A 15,164-nucleotide genomic window follows, 5' to 3' on the forward strand; every position below is an offset into this window, starting at 1 on the left:
ACTCAGTATTATAAACCTCAAAATTATTTGCTAGCATTTACAAATTGTGAGTAGTCCCACATACGTAGTGTTGTAGACAGAATAATGGCCCCCTAAAGATGCCCGTGTCCTAATCCCCGGAACCCGGGAACATACCTTATTTGGCAAAGGGACTTTGCAGATGTGATTAAGGATCTTGAGATTGGGAAATTACCTGAATTGTCTGTTTGGGCCCAATGTAGTCACATGGTTCTTACCAGAGAAAAGCAGGAGATAAGAGAGGACAGAAGATGTATGCCACTGACTTTGAAGATGCAGGAATGGGGCCTGGAGCCAAGGAATGTGGGCTGTCTCTAGAAGCTGGAAAAGGCAAGGAAACAGATTCTCCCCTAAAGTCTCCACAAGTAACAGGTCTACAGACCCACTTTAGACTTTTGACCTCCAGAAGCGTAAAAAAATAAATTTGTGTTGTTTTAAGCCACTGAATTTGTGGTAATTTGCTACAGCAGCAATAGGAAACTAACACACACACACACACACACACACACACACGTTTGTCTTTCCTCTGAAAACTGGAACATCTAACCACATTAGGCCTGGATCCTCATGTAGAAAAAGTCTGGGTGAGTCCTCAATTGCTGATCTGTGTTCTTTCCCATCCTGCCCACTTGGTTCAGTTACACTGGGCAGCTTTCTGCTGAGGCCTCTGAGTGTGGGACCTCAGGTTCACACAGTTCCATGAACAGACCTGATCTGTTGCCAATAGTAGTAGTTTGCCAATGAGCAGTGGGGTCTCCCAGTCCCAAGTCTGTGAGTTTTATTCTGAAATACTTGTTCTCTACAGTTTTGATCCTTCTATCTAGGCAATGGGTGTGTGTTGGGAGCCAGAGAGGGGAGCGTGTTCTAAGGAGACTGTGCTAGGATCCTCCAAAGATTGTCCTCAGACACATTCATAACACAGCAATTCCGTGTATGATCCCGGATAATGTGCAAAGCCAGCGAGATGCCTTTGGCCCTGCCTCAGGGGACATGCCTCCTCAGCCACTTTCATCTCACCTTGTGCCTAATTGCAAGGCAATCAGCCTCCCTGCTTCAGTGCCCCCCGTCTGTCTCCTGTTTCCACACCATTACTCTGGGAAAAGCCTGGCTCCCCATTTCCAGCTCCAGTCGCTGTGTCAGTTTCAGCCTCTCCTCTCAGCCCACATCTCTTGCTTGAGCAGTGAGACATGAAGACTGACAGCCACTAGAGAACTGCACAGGCTGTCCCCGATTTAAGCCATTTAAAATGCATTTCTGTTCCATAAAATCTGTTCCCGTAATTTTGTGCCCCTACCTCTTTGAAAGATGGTAACCCTAGGGAGGAGAAGAAATTAGCCAGGGAGGAGAAGTTCAGACTTCTGAATTTTAATATAATATTAAATATTATAATATTTTAATCGCTCGTTCCTTTAACACATTAGTCATGTTCATTAAGTATGATTAATATTAAATATTATAATATTTTAATCGCTCGTTCCTTTAACACATTAGTCATGTTCATTAAGTATGATTAATTTTCAGGCTTTGTTGAAAACCATATCAGTTTCCCTATCAGGCACACATCCATCTCTTGCCAAGCAAGCTGCTGCAGTGGCACCAAATACTCTCCGTTTTTTACACCCTGATTGTATTAGTGCCCCCTGAAAAATTTGTTGGGTTAATTGAACTCACTTGTGTAGAATACTAGCAAAGAGCCCGGGCTCCTGAGTCAGACTGCCAAGGTTTGGTCCCAATTCCTCCACTTGCTGCCTGAGTCTCTTGGACAAGTTACTGAACCTCTCTGAGCCCCAGTTTCCTCATCTGAGAATGGAAGTAAGAATACCTGTTTCAGAGGTTTGTTGTCAAGATGAAATATGGCTTGCAAACTGCTCAGTAACTTACTATTATTGTAATTAAGGACCCTTGGAGTATTATTCATTCATTCATTCAAAAGATTTTATCCAGTGACTTCTATATGCCAGGCAGTGTTGTGTGCCCACTGCTGGCAATACAGCAGTGAACAAAATAAATAAATGTGTCCTTTAGGACCTTACATTCTAGTGGGTGAAGATAAACAACAAATAAACATATAGAATATGCCAGATGGTTCTATGGAGACAAGAAAGCAGGACTAGGGGAAGGGAGTACCGAAATGGTGGGAGAGTGTCAAAGGGATTGCAGAGATCACTCAGTTCAACCACATTAAGGGAAAGATATACGTCCAGAAAAATATGCTTCATGTATCCACTGAATGAATGTTGAGAACCTGATAGGTGCCAGGCCCTGACCTAGAGGGACTCTGTGGCTTGCAGGGGGAGACAGCCATGCTGTGTGCCCAGGTGTGTGACACACTATGAGAAGATGCCAGACCAAGACCAAGTGGTAAAGGAGCAGAGGCTCCACGGTGAAGCACGATGAAGCAGGAAGACTCAGAGAGTGCTTCCCTGAGAGAGGGGGTGTGAGCCTGGCCACGAAGATGCAAGGGGACACCAGAAGGTAGAAGAGCAGGTGCAGCAGGTGCTTCTGTGGTCCTGCCTGTATGCCCTCCTCGGACCTTCAGGTGCCAGCCCCTGACTGTCTCAGCCCAAAGGCTCTCCCTTGCCCTCCCTGCAAGCCAGAAGTGCAAGAGAAAAACAAGCCCAGCCCACCCCAGCCCTCCAACAGTGACTGACAGCCCCTCACTGCCTTCCTTTGGAGGGGTGCCTCTGAGGGTGTGTTCTACACTGCCCCAGTGTTCCCCAGCAGGATTCACCCCCCCACCCCCTTAGCCCCTCTTCCCGGCTCTCATGGTGTGGTAACTGCATGACCACACCCCCCTTCCTGGATGCCTTCCCTCCTCATCTCACTTCCTCCCTCCTCTGTTGGTGTTCTGTCCACCTCCCAGACAAGCGATTTGTTTTCTGCTTGTTGTCTTGGGCTCTGCTTCTGTGGGAATGGGGAAGGCAGAGGGCACCTCACACCCAGAGTGAGGGTGGTTTCAAGTGGGCAGAATAGAAACTAGGTGGGAAAGGAGAGGCTTTTGGATGTGGAGATTTGGGCCTTTATTTTTCTTCTATTGTGTAACAAATACCACAAACTTAGCCACTCAAATAATGCCCGTTTATTACCTCTCTGTTTCAATGGGGCAGGAGTCTGGGCGGTGCTCACTTGGACCCTCTGCTTAGGTTCCCACCAGGTGCAATCAAGGTGTCTGGATCTCACCTGAGGTCCAGAGCCCTCTTCCAGGCTCACAGAGTGTTGGCAGAACCCAGAACCCTGTAGTTGTAGAACTGAGGCCATCAGCAACTGGAGGCCACTGCAGTTCCCTGCCGTGTGGCCCTCTCCGCGGCACAGCAGCAGTTCCTTCAATCCCAAGCGGAGAATTTCCCTCCTCGGATCTCTCTGACTTCTTGTCTCTGACCTCTAGACCTTCTTTGACATGAGCTCAACTGATTAGGTCAGGCCCACCCACACCCAAGGGGAGGGGTCTGTACAGGGAATTTAACACCAGGGGTGGAAATCTTGGGAGCCATCTTGGAATTCTGCCTACCCCAGCACCTCACCATGAAGAGCCTTGCACACTGCCTTAAGAAGCTTGGGCTTTCTTTCTCCAGGAATGGGAGCCATGAGAGCCAGTAAGCGGGGAAGCAGCATGGAGATAGTGCCGTCCCATTGCCCATCTGCTTGCTTTGAGCTCAGCAGTGACTCCAGGGGAACACAGTGTGGAAAGTGAGCAAACATGTTCCCACATGGGAGCACTTGACACGTGGTCCACTTTGTCTTCCAAACAACCACCATTTTTGCATCATGCCAGGGTTTCCTCTCTACTCCCTGCAGACTGGAGAGAACCTTGGGAGAGGTGGGCCTAGGATAAGCAGTTTTGATGGAAAATTGCACATTTTCTGGAGGGAAGAGAGTATTCAGAGAGGTGGGGTAAGTCGAAGGGGTGCACCTCTGAAAAACTTTGGGCAGCCTGTGGAGGGCAGAGAGGATGCTCCTGTAGAGAATCTTCCTCCTCCCTTGTCCTCCTCCCTCTGCCCCAGTGGTATCACAGCTCTGAACTTCTGGTCATCTTGTCCCCAAGCATGAAATTCAACCTACTCAGCTTGGGCTCAACTGAAAACCTCTGTGAAGCTTTGCCCATTACTCAGGAGAAGCTGCTGCCTGGATCCCGTGTTTGCAGAGAGAGACTCAGCACAGGCCCCTTCATCCTGGGGAGTACTAGGCTCCTTGAGTCTCCAAGACATCCCTGGGAATCTCTGAGGGCTTGAATATGAAAGCAGGAAGGAGCTTCTGGCCCACCCAGGATCCCTGCAGGATCTGCATACACAATTGGTCTTATTTCCCTTTCATATTTATGCTCAGAAAACATTAAGGGAAGTTAAATCCAATGACCAGTTTGTCCAGCATTGCTACTGGAATAATAAATGTATAGGTTAAATTAAAAAATCTATTTGTACTTATTTCAAAATTGATGGACACAGGGAAGCAGATTATAAAGTGCTTGGTACTTAATTTGTATTCCAAGGTAATTATGAAGGCAGCACCCATTTGTAATTCCAAAGGTCCTTTTATCCCTGAACCTTAAAAGCACTTTTCCAAGCATACCAGGAATAAAAATAAGTTATAAAACTTCCATGAAAAAAATTAAGCATGCTCCATGATTTTGGAGCCCCACTTGAGTTTGTCTATTTACCTGCTTTGCAAATACACTCACCTATTTTTCTTACAATTCTTTTTCACAAAAGAAAGAACTTTCTGTGCCATGTAGAGCCACACAACAGAATGAAATGGCAAACCTCCAGCATCTTAAGAAAAGCCCAAGATGAATTAAATCTACCTTCTCCATCTAGGTGATGATAATTAAATCAGATATCCCATAATTACATGTGCTGATTAATAGATTATTTGATTACCAAGTATAAGTGTACCTGCATCAATACAATTGCCTAAAAGCTCTAAATTAGAAATTGTTCAATAAAATATAACTGAAAGGTAGTAAGAACTGGTAGTTTTAATTGTCAGGGATGATTAATTGATCATTCAGATAGTATTGATCTACAACTTATGTAATTCTTGGCAATCTGATTTGTCAAATTTGAGTCCAAATAACTGATAATCAGTGCTAGTAATGGTAGAACTGGAAGGGACGGAATGATGAAGGATGAAAGGCTAGAACCACAAACCCAAAGGCCTGAGCTCCTCTAATCCCCTGCCTGGACCTCTGTGTAGGCTCAAGTCGAGGGCCCTTTGTCCTCCCACTCATTCCTCTCCCTGCACAAGCTCCAAGGGCTGAAGCCCTGGGGGCTCAGGCAGAAGACCTGGGGAGGTGTCCAGCCTCTGCTTCCCATTCCATGTTTATGTCCCCTTGCTGCAGTTTTCTCAAGCAAAATGGGGGTTAGAAAAGTGAGTATATCACAGAAAGAAGGGGAGAGCACTCACCCAGCTCAGCCTGTGGCAGTGCTGACTGTGTGCTGATTAGTGTTTTACCACCACTTTTCCTACTCTGGGCTCCTGGGGGAGGTATGGTTGATGCCCTTACCAGGTTCCAAGACACGAGCCTACATTCTCCTCTGCACTGACTCCACTTAATAAGGTCCTCAACGTGCAAATAGAGTCTTGCACTTTTTTGTTCCCCCAGAGAAGTATTGCTGTGTCCACAGCTGCAGAAGAATGACCAGATTCCTTCTATTCAATGTATAATGGCACTTTATGGACACAGATGGAGCCCAAGAAATTTGTGCTGGTTGAAAGGAAGTCGCAAGTGCTTATTTTCTTGAGCTCCAGAGACAGAGGAGTGCAGCCAGAGATTACACTGATTAGAGACAGAACCTGACACCTGGGGGAAGAGGGAGCCCCAGGGTGCCCAAGGGTGGGAGCAACAGGGAAGGGAAGGAGGGCAAGAGAGACCACATGGGAACTCTTATGCGAGGATACGGCAGGCTCTGAGGACAGCACGACTAATCGCTGACAGGGTGGAGGAAACATGCCTGGCAGCCAATCCCTGGACAGAGGCCTCTGTCCAGGGAACACTGGTTCCCCTGTCAGCTTCTGAAGCAAGAAGTATCCCTGGTTTGCCTTGGAAGAGACAGGTGCTCTCATAGACCTCTTCCCAGGAGTGGGGTGTGAACATCTGAAGGTTCTGGAGATCAGGTCTTATGTTCCCTCCACCCAGACCCCAGCTGGGGCTCTCTACCGCCTTTCCCTGTAACATGGTGAGGCCAAATACTCTGCCAGACACTAACCTTTTCCCAGCACTTTTGTGAAAAGAAAACCCAGATCCTAAAAGAACCTGGTCTGACTTGCTGGCGACACCAGAAGACATGGCCGTGGAGCTGTGCCCACTTGGGGAGTGAGGGCAGCTCCCTCGCCCCTCTGGGAGGCCTGTCCCTGGACCCTCAGATCCTCCGTGGGTGGGGCTCTGCAATTGCACTCACAACCTGAAGCCTTTGCCCCACCCACTCCTGTTTGCAGGAATGCGACCCTGCATGTGCATGATATGTAACGGTATTGTTGAGGTGTTGTTTATAACAATGAAAAAGTATCCCTAGACTTAATGCAGAATCGATTAGACTGGGGTACATTTATAAAGTGGCTTTAAAAGTTACATCGTTGGGGCTTCCCTGGTGGCGCAGTGGTTAAGAATCTGCCTGCCAATGCAGGGGACATGGGTTCGAGCCCTGGTCCGGGAAGACCCCACATGCCGCGGAGCAACTAAGCCTGTGTGCCACAACTACTGAGCCTGTGCTCTAGAGCCTGTGAGCCACAACTACTGAGCCCGCGTGCCACAACTACTGAAGCCCGTGTGCCTAGAGCCCGTGCTCCACAACAAGGTAAGCCACCGCAATGAGAAGCCCGTGCATCGCATTGAAGAGTAGCCCCTGCTCACTGCAACTAGAGAAAGCCCGTGCATAGCAACGAAGACCCAACGCAGCCAAAAGTAAAAGAAAAAAAAAAAAAAGTTACATAATTGATCTATGTTCAATGACATGGTAAATTATATTCAGTGTGTTAAGTGAAAAAAGCAGCATATAAATCAGGATGTACGTAGCCAGGTTTTCGTTAAATGTGTGTGGGTGGGTATGTGTCTGTAAATGTCCATTTTTGTGAACCAAAACCGTCTAGCAAGGTGCACATCAAATGTTAATTATCACCTTTGGAGGGGGAATTTTTTCATATTTTTATATTATATGTAATATATACTTATATATAATATATTGTATATTTTACATTATACTTATATATTTTAAACTTTCTCTTATTGGCACTAAAAGCCATTTTCTAAACCAGGGGAAATTTTAATTTGTCAACCTATTAAGTAAAACTATTTTTAAACATGGAAGAGAAAAAATAATCCTTTCCCACTAATACCATAACACTAGCACAGCACAGTATAATTTATTTTTTATGACCGAGTTATAAATTGTTGAAAATAAAAGTTTCAAATGGAAATGTTGACATAATAATTGTACCTATAGCAACATGAATAACCAACCATAACCATTTTTTTTTTCAATTTTAAAGTAAATTTATGGCTGTGTTGGGTCTTTGTTGCTGCGCGCGGACTTTCTTTAGTTGCAATGAGCAGGGGCTACTCTTCCTTGCGGTGCGCGGGTTTCTCATTGCAGTGGCTTCTCTCGTTGCAGAGCACAGGCTCTAGGCACGTGGGCTCAGTAGACGTGGCTTGTGGGCTCTAGAGCGCAGGCTCAGTAGTTGTGGCTCACAGGCTTAGTTGCTCCGCGGCATGTGGGATCTTCCCGGACCAGAGCTCGAACCCGTGTCCCCTGCATTGGCAGGCAGATTCTTAACCACTGCACTACCAGGGAAGTCCCACCATTATTATTTTGTCTTCTATTAATGTTTGCTTTTTTGAAAATTCAACTTGCTCAACATGTTCGTCTTTTAATGTGAGTTAAAAGGTAATTTGCATAAACACAAATAACACAGTATGAATTCAGTGGCATTATGAATTAATTAGCTACAACCCACCATAATGACTTGGGAAAATGCAACTGTGCTTTCCATCTCTTTTATTTATAGCTTATTCTTGCTATGTTATACCTTTCTGGATAATAAGTGCTGAACATGCATGCTTCTTAAAAATGTTAATTATCCAAGACAGGTTTATGGTACCTTATCTAAAGGCCATATATTCTACTTCTTTGGCATCTTGGATTTATGTATTTACAAATGTTGTAAAGTTAATCAGTCCAGTTTCCTTCCCTTCCACACTCCAGCAGGGCCCTTCTCCTCTTGTTTCTGTTAGTACTTGGTGGGTCTCTGTTTCTGATTCTGGTGAAGAAACATCTACAGCTTAAGCCATCCAACTCTCGTTGCCTTGCCTGTGAGTGAGCATGGGACAATCAAGGTGAGCCAGGAAGGCCAAATCCAGCCCCAACCCTGCCAAATCTGGGGCAGATCATGGGTTCTGGGTTTCTTTGGCCCAGAAAGTGTTGAAAAATGGAATTGTTGGCAAATATTTTAAAATTTGGAGATTTCACACACACACACACACACACACACACACAATCAGGTATTGCTGTATCTTGAGAAACCAGAAAGTTGAGCAGTATTAGCCGCATTCCTAAGTGGCAACCACAAGGAGCTGTGTGGAGGCCCCTCTTTAGACAGACCTGAACTCTAGGGCTTCCGCATGGTCCCCACCAGTTCCTGTTGGCCTCCAGAAACAAAGGTTGAGTGCTGGTTGTCATTTGTCACCTTATACTGGACCCATTTGAAATGTTTGTGTTACCTTCCTGTCTCTTATAGCTGCAAGGGACATTTTATGAGAGGACAGGACTGCACCTCCATGGGACCAGGGGGTGAACCCAGGCACTGTTAAGTCCAGGGAGGCAGGCTTCTGGCTAGTAAACCAATCACCCACAGACAATTCACAGAAGGAAGAGCATTTCAGAGCATGGTAGGTGCTATTGAAAAATAAATAGGGAAATGGGAGGGAGAGTCCTGCTGGTGGGAGTGAGGTCTGCTCACATTGGATGATCAGCAAGGGTTTCTCTGATGATGGCATGTAAGCAGAGACCAGAAGAACTAGGGCAGGGGTTCAGAGTATGTTCAAAGGGCTTGAGGTGGGAATAATGTTGGCATATTATAGGCTCTACAAGAAGGCCAGGGTGGTGGGCTTTAGCGATCAAGCACAAAATGAGAACAGAAAAGTGGTCAGGCAGGGCATCATCAGCCAAAATTCCCCCAAGAGCAGAGCCTAAACAGACATTTGTGTGCAGGTACTTGATTTGAGAATAAGATCCCAGGGATATAGAATGAGGGAGAAGGGAGTGAAATAAGGAAGGAAGAAAAATACAAAGATGCATTGAGTGGGTCCCTATTGTGGGGATAAGGAGCCTTATCAAATGTGCCTCAGAGCTGTCAACATAGAGGATAAAAGAGGAAAGCATTTATTCATTGGCTTGCATTCCCCATAGATCAAGTGTGGCCCCACAGGCAGTAACTTCTCAGAATGTCTGGATTTAATATGCACAGCTGTCGAGCATATTCCTAGGTATCTAACGTCTCAAGATTAGAGGAATCCTGGTGCAAGAACAAGAGATACAGCTGGGTGAGGCATTGTCAGATTGTATCCATGCAATGGTAGTCAGAGCCAGCATGAAACTCTGCTCTACATCAACTACTGAAACAAGGGTTGGGGCTGAGAGGATGTGAAATGGTATCAGAAGAGGCCCACTAGAGTAACAGCGTGATGGAAACCCCCTCATCTTCTCTACAACAAATCCACCAACCTCCTTTTATCTGCACTCATACTCTGCTTTCTCTCCTGCTAAAAAAGTTGATATATCTCTGTGCAGTCAAAGGGTCCCATTCCCTCTCACTTCCTCTATCTGCCTCATCAGTTTCTCCCTCTACCTTTGGCCATACTACCCCCATGCATATATGCTCTAACATGTCAACTTGAAAAATAAAAAAAGTTCAGGATAACCTAGAAAAAATGGATAAACTCCTAAAAACATACAACCTACCAAGTCTGAATCATGAAGAAACAGAAAATCTGAACAGACCAATAATGAGTAAAGAGGTTGAATACATAATCTAAAACCTCCCAACACAGAAATCCCAGGACAAGACGGTTTCACTGGAGAATTCTACCAAACATTTAAAGAATAATTGATGCCAATTCTTCTCAAACTCTTCCAAAAAACTGAAGAGGAAGGTACACTCTCAAACTCATCTTATGAGGCCAACATTACCCTGATACTAAGGCCAGATAAGCACACTTCAAGAAAAGAAAAATGCAGACCATTATCCCTGATGAATATAGATGCAAAAATTCTCAACAAAATACTAGCAAACCAAATTAAACAGCACACTGAAAGGATCATCACCATGATCAAGTGGGATTTACCCCTGGGATGCAAAGATGGTTCAACATATGGAAATCAATAAACGTGATACCCTCATTAATAGAATGAAAGATAAAAATCATATGATCATCTCAATAGAGGCAGAAAAGCCATTTGACAGAATTCAACATCATTTTATGATTAAAAACTCTCAGCAACTTATGTATAGAAGGAACATACCTCAGCATAACAAAGGCCATATATGACTTGCCCACAGTTAACATCCTACTCAACAGTGAAAGGTTGAAACATTTTTTCTAAGATCAGGAACAAGACAAGGAAGCCCACTCTCACCACTCCTATTCAACACAGTACTGGAAGTCCTAGACAGAGCAAGAGAAAGAAAAGGCATCCAAATTGGAAAGGAAGATGTGAAATTTTCTCTGTTTGCAGATAATATGATCTTACATACAGAAATTTCTAAAGACTCCACCAAAAAAATGTTAGAACTAATCAACAAATTCAGTAAAGATTCAGGATAAAAAATCAACATATAAAAACCAGTTGTGTTTCTATACACTAGCAATGAACTACCTGAAAAAGAAATAAAGAAAACAATTCCATTTACCATAACATCAAAAACAATAAAATACTTAGGAATAAATTTAACCAAGGAAGTGAAAGATCTTTACACTGAAAAATACAAGACTTTGATGAAAGAAATTGAAGAAGACACAAATAAATAGAAAGATATCCAGTGTTCACGGATCAGAAGTGTTAATATTGTTAAAATATCCATAACTACCCAAAGCCATCTATAGATTCAATGCAATCCCTATCAAAATTCCATTTTTTTCACAGAAATAGAAACTTTGTCTTGTTCTCTGCTGTACATATAGCAGCCTGGCATATAGCAGGTGTTACACAGGTATTTGTCTAATGAACAAGTGAAGGTGAGAACAACAAATTGGGAAGGGCCTCCCTTGGGAGCCTCAGGGGAGTCCACAGCTCTCTGTGCTCTGTGCCTTTGTCAGTTCCCCCCCAAACACACCCTCAGAATGCAAAGCCCTCAGGCCTGGGACAGTCTTATCCTTCTCTAATTTCCAGATCTCAGTGCTGGGCCTTGCCCAGAGTTGGAATATGAATGAATAAATGAATGATCAATGGGTAGAAGTTTCAGGGGTAAAGATTCTGACTTACCAGAAAGAGAAAGACAAATACTGTGATATCACTTACATGTGGAACCTAAAATATGACACAAATGAGAGACTTCCCTGGCAGTCCAGTGGTTGAGACTCCACGCTTCCACTGCAGGGGGCACGGGGTTCAATCCCTGGTTGGGGAACTAAGATCCTTCATGTCGCGCCGCGTGACCAAAAAAATAAATAAATAAAATAAAATAAAATATGACATAACTGAGCTTATCTATGAAACAGAAACAGACTCACAGACATAGAAAATGGACTTGTGGTTGCCAAGGGGGAGGGGGCAGGGGAGGGTTGCATTAGGAGTTTGGGATTAGCAGATGCAAACTATTATATATAGGATGGATAAACAACAAAGTCCTACTGTATAGCACAGGGAACTATATTCAATATCCTGTAATAAACTATAATGGAAAAGAAAAAAAAGAAAAAGACAACCTAATAAATGAGGAAATGATATGAAAAAAAAGATTCCGACTTACCATTATTCATTATTTTAAGACTATCCTGAGCTCCTGTTTGTTCCAAGTCATCACCTGGACTGGGGGCCCACATCAATGAGAAGCTCACAGTCAAACAGGAGAGGCTACAGTGACCCTGATTTCCAGTGCCTGCTTCATGCACCTGCTTGCAGAGGGCTCCCGGCCTCCTGCCTCAGTCTCACTGCTGAGGCCAAGCAGGTCCCCGTGCTGCTTCTCCAGGGCCTGATGTTATACCGCGGCCAGTTTTCTTCCTGGCTTCTTGTCCTCTGACCAACTCTGCTCTTTGTCAAGACCTCTGAGTTTCAGCTCTGTACCCTGCTGTTATGTGGTTACTGCTGCCCCACACCCACCAAAACCTTCTAGATACTGTCTTCCATTGAGATGTGTCACTGGTCAGTCATTCATGCCTTCACTCTGGAGGTTGGGTGGGGCAGCTGAGGTCAAGGTTGGGAGAACAGAGATAAAGCGAAAGGGGAAAAGAGGACAAGGAAGGGGAAAGAATGGGCCAGCAGGCATACCAACTAGTAGGGAAGTATTTTTCAAACTGTGAGTGATGACCCTTCATTAGGTTATAAGATCAATTCTGTGGGTATCAACCACCATTTTAAAAAATAAAATAGAAGAGAATAGTAAATAAAATACGAATGCATCGCTTGTAGCAATGGTAACTATTGTTTCATAAATACTTTCAGTTTTAGTTATACATACACACAAACATACTGGGTCTCAAAGTAAAAAGTAGTTTAAGGTCAATAACTTTTGGAAAACCCAGTCCAAGTGGCTCAAGTGTTGTCTGCAGTCGCCTTTTTCTTGCCGAGGCTCTCAGCTGCCCACCTGAGGAAAGCAGACTAAGTGAAACTGATGTAATGTGATCCCTTAAAAGTCAGGCATATACAATGGAACATTAGCCATAAAAAGAAATGAAATTGAGCTATTTGTAGTGAAGTGGATGGACCTAGAGTCTGTCATACAGAGTGAAGTAAGTCAGAAAGAGAAAAACAAATACTGTATGCTGACACATATATATATGGGAAGAAAATGGTTCTGATGAATCTAGGGGCAGGACAGGAATAAAGACATAGACATAGAGAATGGACTTGAGGACATGGGGTGAGGAGGGGGAAGCTGGGGCGAAGTGAGAGAGTAGCATCAACATACATACACTACCGAATGTAAAATAGATAGCTAGTGGGAAGCAGCAGCATAGCACGGGGAGATCAGGTCAGTGCTTTGCGATGACCTAGAGGGGTGGGATAGGAAGCGTGGGAGGGAGGCTCAAGAGGGAGGGGATATATGTATGCATATGGCTGATTCACTTTGTTGTACAATAGAAACTAGCACAGTATTGTGAAGCAATTATAATCCAATAAAGATCTATTAAAAAAAAAAAGAAAAGTCAGGCAGAGCAGAGGAGAGACCCCTATGTGAACATCGTCAGCAGCAAATGCCAGAATGGCAAAGGCCACTCATTCTCAGCCAAGAAAAGGCAGCCATTCAGGTCTCTTGGAGCAGCTGCCAGCGGAATCTGCCCAGTGTGATAGAAAAAGAGCCCACATGTGTGGAGCAGTACTGGACGCCAGGCACTGTGCGTCCCTACCTCTCAGTAAGTTGTGCTCCAAGGGGGTACGTCCATGTGTGTGCTGCTCATCATGGATGCCTCAGGGCCCAGCACGTAGTAGCTGGTCCAACCACATGAGTTGAGTGTTTCTGGTCCTCATGACAACCCTACATGGGAGATATTGTTATCTTTGCTCACCAAGCCTGGGCTCTCTTCACCATGACACAGCTCTCACATCAGAAGTGGGAGAGGTATAAGCCCTGGTCCTGCTTACAGTAAATAACATTTATAGAAGAAATGACAGATGAAAGATACTGGGGACATAGCTCTGGGTTGCTTTTTCACCCAAACATCAACTTCATCAGGACAGTCACAGTGTCTGGCTTGTCTCCTGCTGAATCCCTAGCTTCTTTTTTTAATTTTTAAAAATTTTTATTTTTTTTGGCCATGCTACAGCATGTGGGATCTTAGTTCCCTGACCAGCGATCGAACCCACACCCCTTGCAGTGGAAGCACGGAGTCTTAACCGCTGGACCGCCAGGGAAGTCCCTGAATCCCTAGCTTCTAAGACAGTGCCTGGCACATGGTAACTCAATAAGAATCCATCGGATGGATGCATGCATGGATGAACAGAGACCTACGTTGCAGGCCTAGATCTGCCAATAGTTCCTCAGGCAGGTCACATCCCAGCTACTGGCCTCAATCCCACACCTGCGGCCTGAAGGCCCAAGTCAGACTGTGCATTCTGGGAGCCGGCGCCTCTCAAGTAGGTTTAACAGCTTCCCTAGGTGCCATTGGGGACTCCAGGGTAATACTATTGGACTGGTTCCTTTCTTCCCTCCATTCCCACTCCCAGCCCTGGGGAAAAACAAATGCCCAGACTGCCCACTTGTGCCCCTGGGTAGCTCAGTCAGGCATCTCTAGGTATTCAGGTAAATTATGAGTATGTCTGACGCCATGCTGGGTAGTAGCTGCATCTTTGAATCAACATTTAAAAACAAAGCAAAATACAAAGTCTGAATTGTTTTGGAAAACCTATACTGAGCCCTTCCAATGCAGGCAAAAAGCATAATGGTTAAATGTACAAGCCCTGTAGCCAAACTTCCTGGGTTCATCTCCCTACTGGCAGCAAGACAAGGCCTTCAACACTCTGAGCTTCTGCTTCTCCTCCCTAAAATGGGAGCAACACCCACTTCTCCAGGATGCTATGAGAAGCTTCACCTGAAGGAGTGTCATCACCGGGGCACAGTGATCTACCTGGAGCAAGGACTCAACATGTCCTTGAGTCTAAGGAGAGGCCAGTAAAAACTGTCCCAGTGGTAGCGGTTTTCAAGTTCAAGCTCAGCACCATCCCACCAAGGATAGGCAGGGACATCCTTCTCTTGGGTTCACAGTGTCCTGGAGCTTTGTGAAGGGGGTGGGGTATCACATAAGAAAATAATCTGGGACAGATGGAGTCCTGGGACAGGTGTGGGTATCACCCCTGCTGGGTGACCAAAGGGCAAGGTGCTGGATACTAACAACATGAAGTAGTCATCTCTATGCAGTACTGACTTCCAAACCAGAGAACATAGACAGTAAATTTGGTGCAGTCTCAGGGCAAGTTCTCAGCTGGGTGGTCTGTGGAGAA

Source organism: Balaenoptera borealis (genome assembly GCF_965194805.1).
Source record: "Balaenoptera borealis genome assembly, chromosome: 19".
Taxonomy (NCBI): Eukaryota; Metazoa; Chordata; class Mammalia; order Artiodactyla; family Balaenopteridae; genus Balaenoptera; species Balaenoptera borealis.